This window comes from Gopherus evgoodei, chromosome 5 (genome assembly GCF_007399415.2).
Source record: "Gopherus evgoodei ecotype Sinaloan lineage chromosome 5, rGopEvg1_v1.p, whole genome shotgun sequence".
Classification (NCBI taxonomy): Eukaryota; Metazoa; Chordata; order Testudines; family Testudinidae; genus Gopherus; species Gopherus evgoodei.
In genome coordinates this window covers 24448675-24472221 of record NC_044326.1, presented here as the reverse complement: position 1 = coordinate 24472221, position 23547 = coordinate 24448675, and the positions used below count along the sequence as shown (strand labels likewise).

The window sequence follows — 23547 nt, the reverse complement described above, 5'->3', positions numbered from 1 at the left end:
AACCACAGGAATTTGTCACAAACAAATTAGGATGTGGATAGCAGGTCTGCACACATCATGGATCCAGATAGTCAGAAAACTCTGTAAGGGAGCAATGAGCAGCATATGCTACTCTTTCCCATCCCCAGCTGCAGCGTTTCTACCATGGCTGAACAGGTGACTTGTTGCTAATGCACGTGTTAGAACTAAGGATCCCTTTCCTCAACTCCCTCGCCCCCAATCCCCTGGTGCATCAGTGCTTTTCTCTTTGTCTGAAGATTGGGACTTACTGTAGAGTAAGTGAACACACACAGTAGCCTCTTTTTTTAAACGTTTCAAATTGGATTGCATCTTTAAAGAAATGAAACTTCCCCCCTTCATTTTAAACCAATTTTAAAGGATATATTTTAGGGAGAAATATATTGTAAACAGAGTCATGCCTGAGATCCAATAGAACAAACACGTAATATAACTAGGCATACAGAGAAAACATGAAATTAAACAGAGCAAGTAAGACCCATTCCATAGTGGTTGTCAGGTTTGGAACACAGACTTCTTCTAACCATAAGTTAAAATCTTAGGAGGCTTAGCAGAGCCACTATCCTTCTGCATCATATACCCTGAGAACTGTATTAGCGTATGTGGAGCTTTAGGACAAAACTCTTTTAAAACAAATGAAAAAGCTAGGTCTTGTCTACTCTGCACAGACATTAAACATCTAACTTTGGCTTTTTCATGTAATAATGCAAGCTTGACCCAGTGTCCTTGGCCAAAATTACTGCTTTACCTTCCAACTGGTTTGCAGCAGCTGTTGGCTGGCTCCGTGCCACTCTCCACCATAAAATTGTCTGTGTTTCAGTGTTGCATGTAGAGTGTTTTAAGAACTTTGGGATGAAAGGCCTATTAAATATGAAGTTATTTTGTTATTAAATATAGTCCTTCCATTAATTTTAGCTCCGTCTCCATCCTTAGAGTTAGTGGTCTATGTGTACCAGGAAAAGTTGCTTGCTTTGTTTGTGAAGAAACATTTCTGTGACAGTAGCCTGTAAATACAGTGAAGTCCATATCAGAGGTAGTAGTCCTAGAGAACTGGACACTGGACTGGAACTCAGAAGACTTGGGTTCTATTTCCAAGTTCTGCTGCTGGGTGACCTTCAGTAAGTCATTTTCTCTTTTCTGTGCCTCAGTTTCCTCACTGATAAAATGGAGCTAAACAAAGATACTTGCCTCCTTTGTAAAGTGCTTTGAGATCTACCGATGAAAAGTGCTATCTAACAGTTTGGGATTATTATTAGCACTCAAGAGATGCTTCTTTCTCTATAGATTCTTACAAAGGCATCAAAGAGCATGATCTATCTCTCTCGCTCAAACATGATTTTTGCAATCTGATCCTTTTAATAGTTGTTACTTTTTATATGATACACCTCTACCTCGATATAACGCGACCCGATATAACCCGAATTCAGATATAATGCAGTAAAGCAGTGCTCCGGGGGAGCGGGGCTGCTCACTCCAGTGGATCAAAGCAAGTTCAATATAATACAGTTTCACCTGTAATGCGGTAAGATTTTTTGGCTCCCGAGGATAGCGATATATCGAGGTAGAGATGTATCTTGCATCCAGTAATCTCATAACACTTTACAAATGTGGGTAAATACCATTATTTCTATTTTGCAGATGGGAATACTTAAGCCTGGTCTACACTGGGGGTAGGGGGAATCGATCTAAGTTACTCAACTTCAGCTACGTGAATAACGTGCCTGAAGTTGATGTACTAGATCGACTTGCTGTAGTGTCTTCATTGCAGTGAGTCAACTGCTGCCGCTCCCCCGTCGACTCCGCCTGTACCTCTCAGAGGGGTGAAGTACAGGAGTCGATGGGAGAACGCTCGGGGATCAATTTATTGCGTCTAGACTAGACATGATAAATTGACCCCACTGGATTGATCGCTGCCTGATGATCCGACGGATAGGGTAGACATACCTTTAGTTTCTAAGAAGGTTAAGAGACTTGTTCGTCAGCAGCTACTCAGTGGCCCAGGTTTCCTGTCTCCCAGGAGCTTTAATCACAAGGCCACTTTGCTATGCCGTGTAGGAGTCACCTTGCAAAAGGCAGATTGCTCTGTGGTTGCTAGGTAATAATGTGCCATCCTCAGGCCTGAACCAAATTCACTCAGATTTGTGCTTGTTTGTGACGCTGTACGGTAGCAAGCTAAAGGTTTTCCCCCTTAGATTTGCACTTAAACTGGACTGTTCAGATTAATTGTGTGAATTTAACTACATAACCCATCAAGGTGTACATTTAACAAGGGAAGCTAAATGTAGCTTTAGAAAATGCTGCTCTTTATACTTGCTTGCTGAAAGCAGCAACATGGATGACTTTTAAAAAAAAGTGTTAATAGAGAATACCAACACCCTAGACATTAGTAAGATACTGCAATTTATGTAAAGCTTTTCATTATGGCTCTGTGGGGAGTTTCCAAATGTATTAGCATTTTTTAGACTCTCTTATCAGCACTTCATAGATAAAGTGGTGTGGGATGAATGCTTCTCCATTAACACTCGGCGTACCGCTTATGCTGATGAACTTACAGTATATGCCAAAAATAGATATGAAAATCTAAAAGGGGAATTGCGAACAGATGTTTTTAAAAATGCAGACAGTTAATTTCTCTGGGTTTTTATTATAATCTGTCGCAGGGACTCTTTTATAGAAACGTTATCACGAACCAAAATATCAATGGAAAATGTCTCTTGCATTAAGAGGAAAAAAATTCATTGTCAGGATATTTTTTGCGAGGTGTTGTTAATGGGGGCTGCATGTGTTTCATTAGTGTTTACCCCCAGTTCGTTGTCGTCATGAAAGCTCACAGCCAGCTTGGAGATCCAGCTTGGTGTAGGACTGGATTACTGACCCTAATGCATTGAAAGCTGAATTTATTAAGTAGCAGCATTGTCAATAGGGATTTCACGAGGAATTTGAAACAAAAGAGCACAAACCTCCTAAGAAAGTTTTCCTCCCAAAGGCATTCTCATTTTTGAAAATAAATTAGCATCACTATAGAGAAGTATCTTGGAATGACCAAAGATGAGATTTCAAAGCCCTTCAAGTGAAATTTCAATTCTTCTCTTCGGGGCTGTCACACTACTTTCCATTGCCTATACCAGACTTTGCCCTTCTGCCCTCTAAAGAAGACTCTTGTGTAAGCTGTAGATGAGGAGAGCTAAGCTCTGACCTAAGTGCTGTTGGTTGAAATCAGCCTGGCAGTTGGGAAATCAGAAGCAATGAAAAATCTTGCGAGTACATGGGGCAGAACGTGAAAGAGGGGAGTATCATATTCTCTTACAGAAGGTTAGCAATGGCAGTTTCTTGATTTATACATTCATAAATTAAGCTGAAGTTAGTGGTAGTGAAATTGAGTAAATTACACACACTAGTGTGAGTGGTGGACTATTCAGGAGTGAATCTAACAGGGATGTGGGGAATTCTTTTCTGTCATTATCATCATATGAGAAACTAAAACATTTCAGACTTTTAGTAAGAAGAGGCAAAATTCAGGAAAGGTCAGTGCATGTGCAAAAAACTCAGATAAGCAGTAAGAACTTTGGTTGCATGTGTAAGCATGGGCAAAAAGCACATATGTCAGATCTTTCACGCATTGCATAGGGTGAAACATTAGAGTAGAGCACACACCCAGAAGCCGTTGGAAGACTTTTGTGTCTGGAAGATGATAAAGGGAAGGAGTTGCTAGAGATGGAGCAAGCACAGATTCTGTTTTGCTGGACAGTTTATAATTTATTGGTGATGTGCACATGACTGCATAATTAATTCCACCCTGTGGCCAACGCAAAGTGATTCTCCACATGTTCCAACTCCTAGCACTTGAGCACTCCTAGCAACTTTGGGCACTGTATACTGTTCTAGAGCAGAATGGCTTTGTCACATCTTTTCTACATTGTGTGCCTTTTTTCTCTCTGTTTGCTGAAGGGGCTGGGCATTTGCTCAATACAGAAGTAACTGAATCCAGCTCTAGGGTGAAAACATAGGTCTCTGTTTAAGAGAACAGCAACACTACTCAGCAGCTAGGGGACAAATCTGATGCCTATTAAAGTAACTCAAAAGATTCCTGTTGGCTTCAATGGGTGATGCATTGGATTTATAGACAGATATGTGACCCATCAAATAAAGATGTAAAAAATTGTGTGGGCATACTTCAGGAAAATAACCCAGTGGTGGAATTAGAAGTGAATGAGAAAATGTGGCCATAAATTTGAACAATCAAAACCAAGGTCCAGGGCATTTATAGTCTTTAAAGATCACTTATCCCTTTTTATGTGTACAGGAGTGTCACATATGTCCTGACCAAATTCCAATTTGGGTAATAATCCAACGTAAATCTCTCTTGTAATTTCAGTGAGATGTGATAATCGTTTTTACTTCATGTCCTAAAACATAACTAAAATAAGTGACCATGTTTACAGATGCAGCTACCTTGAATCCAGGCAATGCTGTTCTTACATAGACAGACACCTGTCTGACATTTACCTGCAAATTTATATGAACGTGTGCACTCTTACAGTAATTGTGGGTACAAGAGCATTTACCCATTTGCACATAGACCTTTGCCCTCTGCTCTGCTTTTTATCATTTGTCTCCATCTGACCTGCAGAGCCTAATAAAGGGTTTTAAGTACTATCATGAATAGATGGGACACTCCAGAGTGGCGCCAGAATGGACGTAGAATAATCCTAGGTTTGGCTCCCATGTTTCATGTAATATCCTAATCTGTGAGTTCAGCATGGGTTTCTTGAACCCTTTTGAAGAATTCTTATAGCCACATAGTAAGTAATAGCAGATTTTTATATGCTAATACTTAATCCTATGTACTCTTCCTGATCCCGTCCATCAGGTTCTAATAATACTTAGCGGACTTTTTCCCTGAAGGCTGAATATGTAAGCTGTCACTTTGGAGAATATGTACTAAGTCTAAACCAACACTGCACTGTAAACATAAACAGATTTTAAGGATAGCTGCTGTCTTGTGAATACAGAAATAATGCCATCAAAGCATAATTTTTTGATTAGTCCAGACCAGGGGCACTACTAGCAGCACTGCCAGTACTCTTTGGCTCTGTGCAGTAGGAAAATAATAAAACTTTCCACAGCTCTTTTTGTCTGCAAAGCGCTTTAAACTACCTGAAGTTGGTATCCTTGCAGAACACATGCTCAGAGAACTAGACCAAACTTCTCCTGACCATCAGTTTGTGTCTCAATTTCTTGTGATAAAGCAACCCAGGCAATGCCCTTGTTGGATTTGTGTTTGATGGCAAAGGAATAATGACTGGATAAAAGAACATTTTCTTTGTTAACCACCTATCTAATTTATTTAACCATATGTGTGTGTATATGAATGTGTGTAATATATACACACGTTACAGCAAACTTTAATAATGGTACACTGATAGTAACATTACAGTTTTACTCTTCAAAGCTGTATTGTTTTGGACCAAATATTGCAGTATTTTTCTTAAAAGTGCTTGCCAAAATGCCATGGCATCCTCATTTCATGCAGTCACTGACAGTCCAATATGAGGGGGGGAGAGATAGCTCAGTGGTTTGAGCATTGGCTTGCTAAACACAAGGTTGTGAGTTCAACCCTTGAAGGAGCCAGTTGGGGATTGGTCCTGCATTGAGCAGGGGGGTTGGACTAGATGACCTCCTGAGGTCCCTTCCAACCCTGATAGTCTATGAGTCACTGCAGATATCCTTTTTCTGCTATGTCCTTTGGGTCATGCTTGTTGGTAGCTGTGACTTATAAGGTTTATCTACCATGCTGCTGGGAGCATACTTCCCAGTTTGGTAGACAGACATGCGCTAGCTCTTTTAGAGCTAGAGTGCTAAAAATAGCAATGTAACCGGGGAGTAGCACAGGTGGTGACTCAGGCTACCCGCCTGAGTAGGTACTCAGGTGGCTAGCCCCATGTTATGCTATGCCTGGCTATGCTGCCATACTATGCCTGGCTATGCTGCTATTTTTAGCATGCTCGCTTGAGTAAAGCTAGTGCATGTGTCTCTACCCAATCTGGGAAATTCACTCCCCGCTGTAGTATAGACATACACTTAAAGGCTCGTGTGAAAGTTTTAAGTTTGGGTTACGTGTTTTATTATTCTGAGCGGTGAGTCGTGTATCAATGATTAAATAGTGACCTAACCAAGTTCAAAGTCTGCAGGCATCATGTGACACCGCGTCATGTTGTGGTTCAGGCAGGAGCAAAGAGCGTACACGTCTGATTTTTGTTTTCCCCCAGCCACCCAGAAGTCCTACAGCATTGTCCACATTGCTTCCAAGTAGAGCAGGGCGTTCCATGTTCTCTTCCAGTGCCTACGCGTACATTAGAGGTAGAAACTGGGGTACCTACAGCACAGTGTGAAGTTTGAAAGGACTGTGTAACTTATGTGACGGATGAGAGCTGAAAATGGAGAGGCATTTTCTTCTCTAGTGTCCAAAATAAGGGGAAGTGTTAGGGAAAAATAGCACCTCCTTCAACTATTAGAGATAAGGCCTGGTCAACACTTAAAAATGGTGCTACAATAGCTACACTGGTTAGGAGTGTATGGGGGAAATTTCACATCTCTAACCAAGTTAGCTGTGCTGGCAAAAGCCCAAGCGTAGGCGCAGTTTGCCAGCATAGCTTACTTCGCTCAGGGAACTGGTATAAACTGTAGTGGAAAAGCACTCTTTGGTGTGGTGAGGGTGTATTCCCTCTCTTTAGAAGAGAGTTGGCCAACAAGCTTCTAGGGTCTCAGCACGCACTAACCAGACACACTTGTAAGGCTTGCTCTGCCTGAAGGGAGGAAGCTTGGAAAGGGAAAGCCTGTCAAAGGAAGGTGAGGAAACTAGGAGGAAGACTATTGTGCCTCAGGGACTGCTGGCTACAGGGTCAGATCATCGAAAAGGAAAACAGTTGCAGACCCTGCCACCTGTGAGACTGTGTATGGACCAGGTATAAAGACCAAAAAGAGGGGCTGGAGGCAGACCCTAACCCTGATCAAGGGCACTAGAACCTGCAGATAAGCTGAACCCAAAGGGGTGATTAAGAGACTATAAAATAATAATAAACTGACCACCTTTCCCCCTTTTTTTTTTAAACTCTGATTCTCCCTCTCCCAAGGTAGGAAGAGGGAAAAGAACCTGTTTGTTTTTGGAGAATCTCTTGTGAGTCACAAACAGCAGAAGGACTCTGCAAGCATCCCAGACCGTGGTCTGGTGGGCACTTGGCGGTGGGGATGGAGAGTCACCCAGCACTGGCTGGCATACGCTTCTCCACTAGGAGGGTTTGCCAATATAGCTGAGCTTTCAAACCCTTCCTACTGTAGACAAGACCTTATACTCTTCACCTAAAAGCAATGAGCGGAATGTTGTGGTTAACCCTGGAAGAAAAAAAGAGGTAACAGAGATGGCATCCTGCTAGGTAGCATCCTATCTGTGAATTGGAAATAGACAATTATGGCAAATGGACATGAGATAAAACCCTCTGATTGGACCTACCTCAGACAAACACCTGAAGTTTTGTATGACTTGTCATGCCAATGAAATATTAAGAGGATAGGAACTAATGGCTGGTGGGGATGCCAGCGTTGGTACTTTTATCACTGATGCTCCAGGCTCCCACTCTTTTTACCTTATCTGTAGACCTCTATATCAGTTTAGTGCCTGTTTCCCTTTTGATTAGCTTTTCTTTAACTCATAATGGAGCTCAGTTTCTCCAAGCCCAAGTCTTGCAAATGATGAGGTTTGGAGCAACCTTAGCAACACTGTTTAGAGCACTCATGACTCAGAGGTGGTGGAGACTGACTGTACAGAGGACATCTTAGCTAAATTGTATAGTTGTTTGAAAAAAGATTGATAACCGCTAGTCTAATCTTTCTGCTCTACAAAATGTTCCTGTGCCTTGAGTTTCATGTCTCCTGTTGTTCATTTTTCCCAACCTCTTTTCTGTGCTGTCTTTCTCCCAGGCTTTTTAGACAATCTTGTTAATATTTTGTTCAACCAACAACTAGTATAAGATTGCAAATTTAAAATACATCTCCCGATGTAGTTGCCTACTAATTTTTATTCTTAAAATGCTGGGCTTCAGTACGAACACACACACAAGATGTATTTACAGATCATCTGGCTCAGGCCATGGTGTGAATGGTAAGTGCAACTGACGTCAACAATCTTGACTGGAAGATAAGGGAACTGTAGCCTCTCTTTTCTTCTGCACTTAGCAAGCTGAGCTATTCATGGAAACTGCAACTTCTTTTGGGTATTCTTTACTGCTATTATTCTTCACAAATGAAACCTGGCTTCTTCATCCTAAACAATGCTCAGGATTTAAAATGTTGCCTCTAGGAGAAGAAAGTCTGTTTTCCTGTAGGACGGATATTTTGCTCCCCAGTCTGTTCATTTTGGTCTTTTCTTTCAATGGGAATAATTGTGTTATTAATAGTCTTTTCATGAACAGAAGAAAGGCCTCTTTGGAAGGGAAATACTCTAGCTTCACAAAAGGTTTCTGGTAGCCTTAAGGTGGATTTATCTGGTGGAGCCTTGGCTAACCTTCATATTAAGCAGACAGAGGCAGTTTAGGGCATATGGGGATGTGAAGCAAATTACAAAATAAATTAAAAGCATTATGGCTCAGCAGTATAAATTAATGCAGCTGCTGTAAGCTTCTTCCTGAGAGAGTTGTCAATATCTGTTAAGCTGCTATAGGAGAAAAATAAATTAAGGTGTACTTTATCACTCTTGCTTTCCCCCCACCTCCACAATTTCAAGGGGTCCCACATCTTAACTCCTTCAGTGCTAGTGCATTGCGTGTACTCAGGGGACCACAGAGGCAGTTGGAGCAAACAGCCAATCAGCAGAGGAGAAAGAATGTCCAGAGTAAAAACTGTAAAAATCAGATACCAATGACATCATTTGATGTCCAAAGTTCTCCACTGCAGCTGGTTGTCGCTGCTTTTGATGGCTCATTTTTGGGAGGGCTTTTCTTGTTAGTTGCTCTCTTCCCCAAACTTATATAGCTTAGTGGAAGCGTGGGGCACATAGGCCCTGGAGTCCCCAGAGCAGGTGTGTCCTCCATTAAATTCTGGATCTGTGGGGTAGCTAACTCTGGCATTAACCTTCCCCGTGACAGCTGTATCTGCTACAGGTGCTTGTTCTGCTCCTGCCACCTGAGTGCTAGTGTTGTCTCTCTCCTGGGACCTGGTCATGTGCTATCAAGTAAAATGTAGTCAAACCCTAAATACAATCAGAGAGGGCAATGGGAGATACCCCCCTTTGCTTATGGCACAAGGAAGGGAAGGCTGCAGGGGGAAAATAACAATCCCACAGAGACACTTCGAACAAAAATCCTGAAATGAAAGAGTCTGAACACTGATGTGAACTGAGTGGTTTAGAGTTAGCTGCAGACTTGAGATTTAGGATCATAGAGAAGACTGTGATTGCCTGTTAGTTAAAAATAAATAATAATCTATTCTGTGTTTGTGGTTCACCAGTTTGGTCAAGGCATTGTCATGGAGGAGAGGCTGCAGGACACTGAGTCAAAATGGAATTGAAAACATTTTTATTATTACTTATTACAGTAGCCTCCAGAGGTCTTCATTGAGATCAGGTCCCATTGTTCTAGGCCTTGTCCAAACACAATAGAGGACAGTTTATGCTCCAAAGAGTTAACTATCTGAATTAAGACAAGACATATCAAATTTATTTAAAAGATAAATGGAGGGAAGGGTAATATTGATACAACACAGAGTTACATAAATTAGCTACCAATATCTGCAAAATGAGAAGAAATAGATTAAAAATATGTAAAATGAGATCTCAGACCTTCCTAAAGGCTCCTGCCTAGCTACAGTCAGTTGCAAATTAACCCTAAGCATTAAGGTTAAGGCAGATTTTGAAGGACAAGATTGCACCTTTATAGGTTAGGCGTAGGATGGCTTGCCGCATATAAGGAGTGGCACAGAAGAGAGCAAAATGGAATTTGTGGCAGAAATGGCAAATGGCCAGTTGAGGCTAACAGCAGTGGTTGAGTAGGGAGGTGGGGAGTGACCTAAGATATAAAATGAGAGAAGTAGGGAGAAGCTAGATTGTGAAGGATCTTAACGCTGAGGACAAGGAGCCTGTATATGAGGAAGAGCCAGTGAAAATGGTCAGAATGATGGGCCAGTAAGATAATTTTAGCAGCAGAATGGACCTGCTGGAGATAACATGGATGTTGGGATGGTTGGTAGGGGGCTTATTCCTTCACCCTCTCACTTCCCTAGTCCTTCTCGCATGAACAGAGAGCAACAATACCCGAAGTCCGAAGATGCAAACAATTCAATGTTTATTGGGGTGAACTTCCAGCAAGCATGATTCCAGTTTCCTTCCTCAGTGTGCCCCTTCCCAGCTCTGACACCACAGAGCCTTGCTCGTGTCCCTGTTCCCATTTCCTGTTCCCATTCCCCCCTTTAGCGAAACATGATTCCAATTCCCCCACCCCCACCTCCCCATTCCCTGTTCCCATTCTCCCCTTGCTTCCTGATTGACTGCAGACTATAGAGTAAAACTTGAGTTCTGCTTAGCTATACCTTAACCAATCATTTTACTGAAATTTAACTAACCAATCCTAATATATTGTGACATGATTATTTAGCCAATTATATCCCACCACCTTAATTGGTTTACACCCAACAAAATTAATTATACAGCAGACAGACACAATCACAGAACCAGACAGAGGTTATACAAACAAACAATAGGGAAGTGGAGACTACAGTGATAGAACAATACAGAAGTGAGGATTTTACATCCCAGCTATTGATAAGTGAGTTCTTGCCAGACAGGATGCTATCAAACTAAGTTTCCTTTTACATCTTCTAGGCTCTTCCCTTTCTCTGGAGGTGGTAGGAATATCAGGACAGGACTGTATTCCTAACAGCACAATAGCACCTTATTTCAGTGTGACTAGTTTGGAATGTAAGGATGTGACCATGCACTTCCCAGCTTATGGCTGCCTCTGCTCCTTAGCCAAAGAACAGGGCCTCAGACTGTCACAATAAGAGAAGGCCCTTACACTGGCAGACAGTGATTTTGATTCTTTCTTTTATAACTATCTTAGTGATAAGAATACACCTAAATTCTTAAAGGATAGGCCTTTGCAGACAAGCCTGAATATCTATATCCTAACAATGGTCAGAGTGGTTGATGCAGATTCAAGATGGGACTGAGTGACTGGGAGGATGCTGTTGTCACTGGTGATGAAGAGTGAGGATGGGGAGGGGTTGGAGGAATAAAAGGACTCAGTTTGGGCTATATTAAGCTTAACTTGACTTCACAATATGAAGGGGATGTCATGGAGGCAAAGCTCTAAGACTCTGGGGTGATGACGGATTCTTTTGAACTCCATCGCGGCTGGTTCTGGAATTTTGAAGGAGGCTTCTCCTCCTCTTCGTTTTAAGGAGGGCGAGCCAGTCATTTCCTTTGCTAGTCTTCTATTATAATTAAAAATTTAAGCTTAATCCTTACATCATAAGGTGTAGCCTGGCTTTACCAAAAATAACTTACCACAAAGACACATCCCAGAACAACCAAGGAAACTCATGAGCCAATAACTTTGACCTTTGTCCTCATTTTCCTCTTTCTGCTTTCATAATGTTTTCTTCTTTTGTCTTGTCTCTGCACTTTAGGATGGGACTGTGTCTTTTCTCAAACTTTGGACACCCCCGTAAATATTTATGTGAGGGAGAAAAATAGGGTTAAATGGACAGAGGTATGTGTCTATGTTGAGAAAGAGGACACAGAATGAAGGGTTGAATTAAAATTTTGGAACTTCCTTGTGGGGTGAAAGCTCACATAGCTATAGACTTCCACCTGGTATGTGGAATGAACTACCTGGAGCCTCCACTATAAGGTAATACTAAAGTATCATTTTGGCCATTTGTTTAGGTTCCAAATAGAATGGGGAAATTTAACATATGACTGCGAGTGCTAACAGCTCTGTTCTGTCGAACTTGAGTTCCCCTTCCAGCGCTGATGGAAATGCAGAGGAGCAGAGTTCTCATAATTGTCTTGTGAGAGTGGGACAGAAAAAACAGAGGGCTGTGAACTGTGAGAGAGCCTGGTTAAAGGGGAGGATGTTGTGAAAAGCCTGGTACCAAATGAGCAAAGAAAAAAAATGTAAAGGGCAGGGGGAAGAAGGTAAACAACAAAGCGAAAGGTGTAGGTTTGCTGTCAGGAGTTAATTTCTTCCCTGTCTTTAGTTGTCTGAACATTAGTGATGGCCAGACAAAATGGTACTGCAAACAGCCAGTTAACTTGGGCATAACAGCTAAGAATGATGGATGTAGAAAAAAATTATATTACAGGAAGTGAACACACTGTAAAGGAAAGTGATCAGTAAACAGCAAATGCAAATCAAGTACATGGAGCAGAGCAACTGATTCTGACCAGTTTTGCTCTCTTTCCTGTTCCGTTATTGAAGGTTCTTTCACATTATACTGATGGTTAGTATTATGGTCTCCATTTTCATATGGATTACAGTGTCTCTTTCTGAAACCATCTGGCTTCAAACATCAAAGAACAGCTGTAGATAGCTTTGGCTTTTAAACGCAGCTAAAGTTCACCTCTCAGTGTAAAATAAAATAGAGCTGCACACACAATGACACTGACATGGTGACACTGAGCCTTGGGGAATTCTATTTCTAATCGTCAGCTTCAGTATTTCTTCTTTCAGGAATTATGGACCAAATCTTGCTCACCTTACTCATGTGAACAGTTCTGGCAACTTCAGTTGGATTGTTTGCTTGGGTCTTTACTGGGTCCCAAGCCATATAAGCTCCAAATGTAGGTTTTGTTAAATAAATAAAGTTTAAAGGAAAGGAGGATTATGAAAAAAAAACTAGGGCAGATGGAACTGTTGTAATGATTTTTTAATTTTAATGAATGTTTTCCCAAGTTAAATATACCCCAATGGTACTGGAAACTCAACAGCATCTGGGTTAGTGCATGAGAGCCAGAAAGTGTAATTGTCTATGAATGGAGTGGTTGGATTCTAGTCTCACATTGATGTAAATCTGGAGTAACAGTGTTATTCCAGATGTGCACCACTGTTAGAGCAGCATCTGGCCCAGAAAGTGAAACTGACCACTATTATTTCACAGTCCAAGTTGAGTGAAGAGAGGAAATTGAAGAATAAATATAATGCATGAAAAGTAAATTAGGCTTCTAAAATTCTGAAGGCTTAGTCGTACCATTAAACTACCGCCAGTGATAGGATCACTGTGGAGCTACAGAATTCTGGGGAGAACACCAGGTAGCCTTTGGTCTCGAATGCTTCCAGGAGCCTTGGGGGAACACAGTTGTTGCTCCAGTCTTGAATTATCGCCGTCTCTATGCACGGGTCCAGCTCAAATGGAAAGACAGCAGGTTTGTGACCTTTTCCCCTCCCTACTGCCCATTAGGCAGACTAGCAAGAGCAGCATTGCTAACCTAGCATTGTAGTCCTTGTGCTCAGGGAAGGAGGATTGCCATGTGACAGTGTTTAAGGAATGTATGAGTCTCGTTGCAACCTCTCTCTACCTTTGGTGGGCCTGCATAATGCTGGATATAATCACACTTGTTAAGTGTCCCTTTCAGCTGTGACATCTACAGGTAAGACGTTCCCTCCAGCCCATACCTGAAATGAAGGAAACAAAACTCTACTTGTGTTACTCTTCTAATAATAGGTTGTGCTGTCAAACCGAGCAAAGGAGGAGTGAGCAACATGAGGGGAAACTAATCCCATGTTTATACAAAATCATCTTCCTTAGATCTCTTTAGGAGGAACAAAGAGAAGAATGGAGGCAGGGGAAGAGTGTACAGCAGAACTGTGTTTCAATTACTTTTTAGAAAATAACTGTAAACGTTTTGCTTCAAAATTTGCTAAGCTTCATTGATTTAACACTGCACTTCACATGGGAATTTTCCTCCTGAGTGGTTAGGTTACATTACACATGACCTCTTTCCTGCTCCTTTTTAAAAAAGCCTTTTTTTCATAACGATTTGAAAAACAAAATTAATTTGCTTGTATAAACTGTCTGTACTAACCTGTAGTTAGTGGCCATTGGAGTAACTGCTTGTAGGGGGTGATTATGTTAACATTCAGCAAAAATCTATAAACACAGTGTATCCAAATGCGTGTCCCTGTTCTGAATGGATTTATTTTTAAATAAAGTACACTTGTATGTAGTCTAATGTTTAACAAAATCATGCAGTCTATAAAATACACCAGCAAATGTAAATGAAATCGGTATTAGGCTGGATGGGTTTCAGTATTTTGTGCTTCCTCAGAAGTGACTCTGGAGAGTTAATCCAACCCTGCTTTCCTTTACAAAATATGGGCTTCTGGTGAGCCAGAAAGCGAGAAAGAAAAGGAACTCAAGGCTGGAAGAATTATTACAGGGAGTAGAGGACTAAAGGGAAGGTTAACATTACAGCACAGTTAATGTTTATATTTATACTGCAAATAGCTAATGAAAGGACAAGGACAGACATTTGTCCATAGTATGCTGTAAAATACATAATAATGATACCCCGCCCTAGTTACAGAGTAATTTACAGACAGAGACATGAAGATGTTTTACAAATATCAGTTAAATGTCATAACGCTCCCATGAGGCAGGTAGGAATTATTTAAGCATTTTTCAGAAAGATAATCTGAAACAGAGAGGTTAAGTGATTCGCCCCTGGTAAGCGAGTTAGTGGCAAAGCTGGGAAGAGAACCCCAGAATTCTATCAAACAAATTTTATCAAGGAAAACTTACAAAGCAGCAAATTATGTTCTAGTCAATTAGCCTTTTAGCAAAAGAGGTTGAATGAATCTTTCATTTTAACTCTGGAATATTTTTCAATGCTTTCTTTTAAAATTATTCCAACATTCCTATGGGGGTATATTCCCCCTTTGATGCCAAGTTGAGCAACAATTCACAGGTTTTCAGAGCAGCAGTGCTATTAGCTATGCCCTGGTATCTCCTTAAGTCCTTGTTACCTTATGTCTCTAGACCTCCATATAGACAGTAGGCACTATGTAACTAATGCATAAAAAAATCATAGTTTATTTCTGCTCTCCATATTCAGTTTAGCTTTGCCTATATTTAAAACACTTCAAGCAAGTGAATCAGGGGAGTCTGACCATAGTTCAGCATCCACCAGGAATGATCCTGATTTCACTTATGCTCCAATTCAGCAAGCTACTTAAGCACATGCTTAATTTTAAGCACATGAATAGCTGCACTGACTTCAGTGTTACTAACTATGCATAAGTAGTTTTCTGATCTGATCCATTAACTGGTCTAACAGCATTGGACTCCATTGTTTTTTCAGTGATATGCTGCTAATCAAAAGGCAGAAATATACTGGGAAAGTTTCAAATTACTTGCTAGTCCTAGAGGAAAGTGTTTTTTTTTTAAGTTTATCAGCTCTTTATTAAAGCAGAATATACGGTACCTGATAATTGATCAACTCTGGGGCTACAAAGGCCAGTCATTGCCTCTTGCGCCCTCTGGTTTGAATAGTAACATCACATTTTCATGCTGAGTGAAGATGAATTGGCTCCTGCTTGTGTATGCTGGGTAATGTCTTTTCAAATTCTTGGCATTGGTAATGAATACGAATTTGAACGTGACTTGCAGACGTGAAGCCTATTGTAGAAAAAACCCTCACAACAACTTTAAGCTTCTAATATGTGTCCAAAAGCCAAGGAGGGTATTGGAATTACTGTATTAATTCAGTTGGTATAGGTTTTTTGCTTGCTCTGTGATGGGCTCTATGGGCACTTAAACATGCTATTGGTGACAGCTTATATAGCTACAGAGCCCCCAAAACTTCTTTGCTGTCTGAACATCATGCCTTAAGAGAAATCTATTGCAATTGTGTTGTTGTTGGAACAGATTATGGTCTCCGCTTTTGGTGTAAACCTAGAGTGATTCCTTTGATTTTAGTGGTGTAACTGAGATCAGAATCTGGCCTGTTCCTTTTTCTTACATTTGAAAAAGGAGCTGTATTAGGAACACCACAGTTAACTGCAGAGAGGACCCCACAGCAAGACTAGGTGGTATTTATGGTGTATAAAATAGCATCCTTTGTTAGCCACACAGTGATTTATTACTCGGGTTGACCCATTGCAATCTCAAAACTGGGAATTTCTTTTTTTGATGGGGATTTTTTCTGAATAATAATAAAATAATAATGATAAACATCAACTAACAAATAACAAATCTCCTTTTTCAGGAATTATTGGTCTTTGAAGACCTTTTTTGTTTTTAACTCAGAATAATGCTATGGAAAAATCTGGATTTAGCATAGTCAGTTAAGAGGGATTCCGTATTTTGTGCAAGAAGGATGCTTATTTCAGCTATGGTGTTAATTCTCCCTTCAAAAGGAAATGGGAGATAGAGTCAAAGTGCCAAAGAAGGACTATAATTTTGTCCTATACTGTAGTTCTGTTCATTAATATTCTTCTCTAGTGATGTGCAGTGATAGAGAGGATGCTGTTATTGGGGTTGCACAGGTGTAAATGACAGGAATTCAGCTAACAGCCCTGTTGATGTTCTGTGAACCAGATTAAATTCCAGCTCATTCTCTTGTTTAGGTGTATTGGATTTGAAGACTAAACAATTAAAAAAAAACTGGTAAACCTAATTTTTGTTACTACATTCTGCAGGTGTGACTCTGAATACACATAGGGAGCAGATCTGTGGGTAAGCAAGTGAAATTGGGTAGATAGTTTTACTCAGAAAACTGTAAGTCCCTCAGGGGAGACTCATCATTCAAATAACAATGTGGTGTTGTGCTAGATCCAAAATATACTGAGCAAAGTAACAAAAAATGACACATTTGCAAGGAAAATATTAGGTAAATGAATATATCACAGGTCTGCTGTTTTTACCCTAGCACCTATGTAATCTGCCCCATATCAGAGTGGGGGAATAGTTCTCACAAATCTAGCATGGCTCCAGCAAGTGTTGGTGCCTAGTGTTGCTACTTGTTCCAATATGTACAGGAAGGATGGCTTCATGATTAAAGTGCTGGATGGGGTATCAGGAGATCTGGGTTCAGTGCTCAGCTCTGGTGCAGATTTTCTGTGTGAACCTACCCCAAGTCCATTTAATCTTTCTTTCCCTGAGTTCCACATCTGTTCTGAGGGTACGTTCACTAATGCTTGTGAGGTGCTCAGATACTCTGGTGATGGGGTCTGTATGAATAAATAGTGATACGACTGTCCTCTTCTTACAAGAAATAGCCAGCTCATGCAAGGTTTTGTAAGCACAGAGGAAAAATTGTTCTTCCTTTTATAATATTCTTGGCAGAGCCCTTTTCTAAATGACATTTGACATCAAACAATTTAATTCATTTTCCCAATTTATCAAAACCAAAGCCTCAGCATCTTTTTAGTAGAGGTGAACAAATGAAATAGCAATCATACTGTTATACAAAATGAAACACGTTGAACTCTACAAAGTCCTAGCACACTTTTGGGTAGACTTAAAAAAATATTCATAGTAAAGCAAAGATAGAAAATACCGAGCAGCCCTCTAAAGTCCACTCTTTCGGCTTAGGTCAACAATATTATCTAAAAATATTCTGGGGATGGTGCGAGCTTCCCCAAATAGTGGCATGACTATGAAGGTCACTCTTATATACATGGGTAGAGCAACATAAAATCAAGAGCTGTCATTGTCATGTTTGCTTTTTGACAGATGGGAAAATCTTTGTAGTGTTTGAAGAAATATGGGATGGTAATCTAAACATCTCTCCAAGAGATCTGACTTGTTGCAAATAATTTTAGAATCAAATGTCACTCTGCCTTTCTTATTGACTTCCTAATGCAGTCCTAGCAGACACTGACTGACTTTCTCTTTCTCCCAGGACCCTCCAAGTCCTGATGTTTCTCAGTTTGGGCTATGCATTAGGTATTCTGCTTGGTTTCTCAAGGCACTTCAGTCTATGGATGAAACATAAAACTTAGGTCTTGAACGCTTGGAGTAATTAAAGATCCTGTGGTGTTTGTGTGTAGCTGTATTAACTAAGATGTTTTGGCCCCAAATTCCAGTTTGGGTAATTACATTCTGCCTACCTGAATTCCCTCTGCAGTTTCAGTTGGATATGGTATTTTTATGGTATGTTTTTCATAGAAGTATGGGACTGTAAGGGACCTCAAGAGGTCATCTAGTCCAGTGATTCTCAAACTAGGACCACTGCTTGTTCAGGGAAAGCCCCTGGCAGGCTAGGCCAGTTTGTTTACCTGCCACGTCCGCAGGTTCGGCCAATCGTGGCTCCCACTGGCTATGGTTCACCGCTCAAGGCCAATGGGGACTGCAGGATCATTTTGGATTTTAATCCTATCCTCCAAAGCACTTGCTTCCCCTCCCAGCCTGGTATTGTTCGCAAACTTTATAAGTGTGCTCTCTATGCCATTATCTATATCATTTACAAAGATATTGAACAGAGGTGGACCCAGGACTGATCCTTGCAGGACTCCTCATGATATGCTCTTCCAGCTTGACTGTGAACTACTGAATTTTCAACCAGTTATGCTCCCACCTTATAGTATCTCCATCTAGGTTCTACTTCCCTAGTTTGCATGTGAGAAGGTCATTCAAGACCTTCTCATAAGCAAGTATCAAAAGCCATTCAAGTATCAAAAGCCTTATTAAAGTCAAGATATACCACATCAACCGCTTCCTCCCTTCAGTTTCTGAAAATCAGGCCCTATTAAGGTGTTGCAAATAAAGCACTCAGTAACTAAGGTATTCAAAATCCCTAGAAATGTTGACAGTTTAGGCCTTTGTTGTTAGTAAACAGCTTCTGTGTTCCCCAAGTGAGGTGTTCACTCTCTATCTCTTACCTGCCTTACAGGAATATTTTGGAGTTTAATTAGTAAAAATTTGGAAAGCACCATAAGATTCTTGGATCGAAGGCTACAAAGAGGATCAAATTATTTGTTGTTTGTATGTATTATGTTCTTCTTAGGGCTATCGATTAATCCCAGTTAACTCACGTGATTAACTCAAAATTAATCATGATTAAAAATATTGTGAGTAATCACTCTGTTAAACAACAGAATACCAATTGAACTTTATTAAATATTTTTGGATGTTTTTCTACATTTTCAGATATATTGATTTCTATTACAACACAGAATACAAAGTGTGCAGTGCTCACGTAATATTATTATTTTTTATTACAAATATTTGCACTGTGAAAATGATAAAAGAAATAATATTTTTTAATTCCTCATACAAGTACTGTAGTGCAATCTCTTTATCATGAAAGTGTAATTTACAAATATAGATTTTTTTTTGTTACATAACTGCACTCAAAAACAAAACGAAGTAGAACTTTAGAGACTACAAGTCTACTAAGTCCTACTTCTTGTTCAGCCAATCACTAATACAAACAAGTTTGTTTACATTTACGGGAGACACTGCTGTCTGCTTCTTATTTACAATGTCACCTGAAAGTGAGAACAGGCATGACACTTTTGTAGTCAGTGTTGTAAGGAATTTACGTGCCAGATACGGTAAACATTCGTATGCTCCTTCATGCTTCGGCCACCATTCCAGAGGACACGCTTCCATGCTGATGATGCTCATTAAAAAAAAAAATCCATTAATTAAATTCGTGACTGAACTCCTTGAGGGAGAATTGTATGTCTCCTGTTCCGTTTTCCATGCATTTTGCCATATATTTCATGTTATAGCAGTCTCCGATGATCACCCAGCACATGTTCATGTTAAGAACACTTTCACAGCAGATTTGACAAAACACAAAGAAGATACCAGTGTGAGATTTTTAAAAATAGTTACAGCACTCGACCCAAGGTTTTAGAATCTGAAGTACCATCCAAAATCTGAGAGGGATGAGGTGTGGAGCATGCTTTCTGAAGTCTTAAAACAGCAACACTCAGATGCGGAAACTACAGAACCCAAACCACCAAAAAAAGCAAGTCAGCCTTCTGCTGGTGGCATCTGACTCAGATGATGAAAATGAACACGCATCAGTTCACTCTGCTTTGGTTCGTTATCAAGCAGAACCCATCATCAGCATGGATGCATGTACTCTGGAATGGTGGTTGAAGCATGAAGGGACATATGAATCTTTAGGGCATCTGGCATGTAAATATCTTGCAATGCTGGCTACCACAGTGCCATATGCATGCCCATTTTCATTTTCAGCTGACATTGTAAACAAGAAGCGGGCAGCATTGTCTCCTGCATATTGTAACCAAACTTGTTTGTCTGAACGATTGGCTGAAGTAGGACTAAGTGGACTTGTAGGCTCTAAAGTTTCACATTGCTTTATTTATGAATGCAGTTTTTTTTTGTACATAGTTATTCATTTGTAAGTTCAACTTTTATGATAAAGAGATTGTACTCGAATTAGGTGAATTGAAAAATAGTATTTTGTTTTTACAATGCAAATATTTATAGTAAAAATAAATACAAAGTGAGCACAGTACACTTTGTATTCTGTGTTGTAATTAAAATCAATATATCTGAAAATGTAAAAAACATCCAAAAATATTTAAATAAATGGTATTTTATTATTGTTTAACAGTGTGATTAATCACGATTAATTTTTTAATTGCTTGATAGACCTAATTCTTATTATGATCATCCTTATTGTTCTCAGTTATAAAAGCACCATGGTTATCAAAAGACATTGCCAGACGTTTTATTTACTTCTCAGAATCATCCCACTTGATTTTCTGAGAGGCTTGACCTGGTTCACGTTATAACACATTGCTCTTGTGAGAACCCTTCTACGTAATCTCTAAAGATATGAGACCAAATTTTGCCCAGTTATTTTGCAGGTAAACTTCCTTCTCTCATAAGAGTTTGTATAGATCTCACCCAAAACAGATTTTGACCCATGAGTTTCAGATGTAAGAGAAGTTTCCCAGTTATGTCCTTCATGCAAAAGCAGGCCACAAAACAAAAAACAAATCTTCCACAAAAGAAACCTTTGAATTGACTGGGAAAAGCTTTCTTCTTTGAGAGAAGTTAGGGAAGGAGTGGGGCGGCACAATTAGCATGTATAGGAGTCCTCTAAATCAAAAACTGTTTGAAAGGAAGCAGTTAAAAAGGCACTTGTTTGTTGTTCTGCTCTAATATGTTTCCCCAGAAGCTATTTCATAGGTCTTGGACATCTCAAGATACAAATAGCACAAAGTTCAAGGAGTATAAGTAGTTCCGGGTGACTTTTGTCGAACTTGGCCTTGTTTTCTTAGAACACTCCTTGGGGCACACTGTGCTGTCATAGACCAGAAACAAATGACATGTTGTGTCACATTGCTTAATTAGCAAATTCATCGGAAAATCAGACAGACATCCAATCAGTGCTATTAGCATCTTATGAGGCCACACCCATGACTGTGCACCTAGTTGGGACACAGAACTGACTCTATCCTTTTTATTTAAAAATTCCGTTTTGTAGCAACAAGACACTCCACCAGAGCATCTCAGGGGATTGTTGTATTTGTTAAGTGGTTAATGTCACTGGAACTATGATTTTATGTCACATAATGTTGCCTGATCCATGCTGTACAATCACCCAAAAACATACTACCTATTGTTGCTCACGTAATATCCCTACGCATAACTTCCTGTAGTTTATTGCATAACTGGAGTGTGACTTTAAAGTGCAGATTTCTAAAGGCAGCAGAATAGTTGTGCACTAATTAATAGGATTAGATGTATGCATCATGGTTTGGAGAGGATATACAGAGAGACAGAGACAGCCTCTCCACTTGTAAATCTGAAGCTGATATCATTATTGATTGCCTTGGCAAACTGTAGTTTGATTTCTGGGACCAGTGAGAATTACAACAATTCATTTAATGGATTCTGATATGTCACGTAAGCAAAGTTGGAATCCTACAAAAAGTGGAAACATGGGCAAATTACCAGTGCTTAATTTGTAATGAAAGAGGTGCCAGAGCTTAAGCATTTAGGTGGCAGGGCTCAAGCAATTTTTTTTACATTCATAGCTGATGCAGCCAACTCAAAGGTCCCAGGACTATGGACTGACAAGCCTAGAGGTGCTGAGGCTCAGCTCTAGCAAGCTCTGGCACAGATTAAGCAATGCAAATTATTAAGGAGGAATCCAAATAATAGCACAATCATACAGGGACAAAATCAGAGAGGCTGCTACACAAAATGGAGTTATACCTAGCAAGGAACGTAAAAGGCAATTAAGAAGAAGTTCTTTAAATACATTAAGAGAAAGAGGAAGGAAAGTATAGGTCCTCTACATATTGGGGAAGGAGAGCTAATAACTGATGCCATCAAGAAGACTAAGGTGTTTAATGCCTATTTTGCTTTAGTCATCACTAAAAAGATTAATGGTGACCAGATACTCAACGCAACAAGGTGGAAGGAACGCAAGCCAAAATGGGAAAGAACAGGTTAAGGAATATTCAAGTCACAGGGCCTGATCAAATTCATCCTAGGCTACTTAAGGAACTAGCTGACACAATCACGGAACCATTAACAATTATCTTTGAGAACTCAGGGAGGATGTGTGACATCCCAGAGGACTAGAGAAGGGCAAACATACGTATCTTTAAAGAGGGGAACAAAGAGGACCTGGGGAATTATAGACAGGTAAACCTAACTTCGATACCTGGAAAGTTAATGGAACAAGTTATTAATCAATTTGTAAGTACTTAGAGGATAATAGATTTATAATAAATAAGCAGCATGGATTTGTCAAGAACAAATCATGCTAACAAACCCTATTTCCTTTGACAGGATTACTGACCTGGTGGATGGAGGGAAGCAGTAGACGTGATATATCTTGATATTAGTAAGGCTTTTGACACAGTTCCACCTAACATTCTCATAAACAAACTAGGGACCTATGGTCTAGATGAAATTACCATAAGGTGAGTGTATAACTGGTTGAAAGACCATAAAGTAGGTTTCAGTGGTTCTCTGTCAAACTGGGAGAACATATTTAGTGGAGTCCTGCAGGGGCCACTTAGGGGTCCAGTACTGTTCAATATTTTCATTAATGACTTGGATAATGGAGTGGAGATCGTGTTTAGAGTATCTGCAGATGACACCAAGCTGGGAGGGGGTAGCAAGCCCTTTGGGGAACAAGATTAAAAATCAAAACCACTTAACAAATTAGAGAACTGATCAGAAAATGGTAAGATGAAATTCAATAAAGGTAAGTCCAAAGTAATTTACTTAGGAAGGAAAAATCAAGTGCACAACTATAAAATGGGGAACAACAGGCTGGGTGGTACTGCTGAAAAGGATCTGGCAGTTATAGTGGATCACAAATTGAACATGAGTCAGCAATGTGACACAGTTGCAAAAAAGGCTAATATCACTCTAGGGTTTATTAACCAGATGGTCGTATGTAAGACAAGGGAAGTTATTGTCCCAATCCACTAGGCACTGATGAGGCCTTAGCTGAAGTACTGGGTCCAATCTTGGGCACCACACTTTAGGAAAGATGTGAACAAATTGGAGTGAGTTCAGGAAGAGCAACAA

The 23547-nt window shown here is 40.0% G+C and overlaps 1 protein-coding gene and 1 long non-coding RNA gene across 5 annotated transcripts in view; one reads left to right on the top strand and one right to left on the bottom strand.

Moving 5' to 3' along the window:
* The window catches only part of SORCS2 (sortilin related VPS10 domain containing receptor 2), an 849371-nt gene that overhangs the window by 106663 nt on the left and 719161 nt on the right, over nucleotides 1-23547 (top strand). The window lies entirely within an intron of this gene.
* On the bottom strand, nucleotides 194-23547 carry LOC115652463. Its single transcript, XR_004000653.1, has 3 exons — nucleotides 23453-23547; nucleotides 12564-12566; nucleotides 194-205 (listed from the first exon to the last, which is right to left on the bottom strand). It is a non-coding gene; the product is annotated as an uncharacterized LOC115652463 (long non-coding RNA).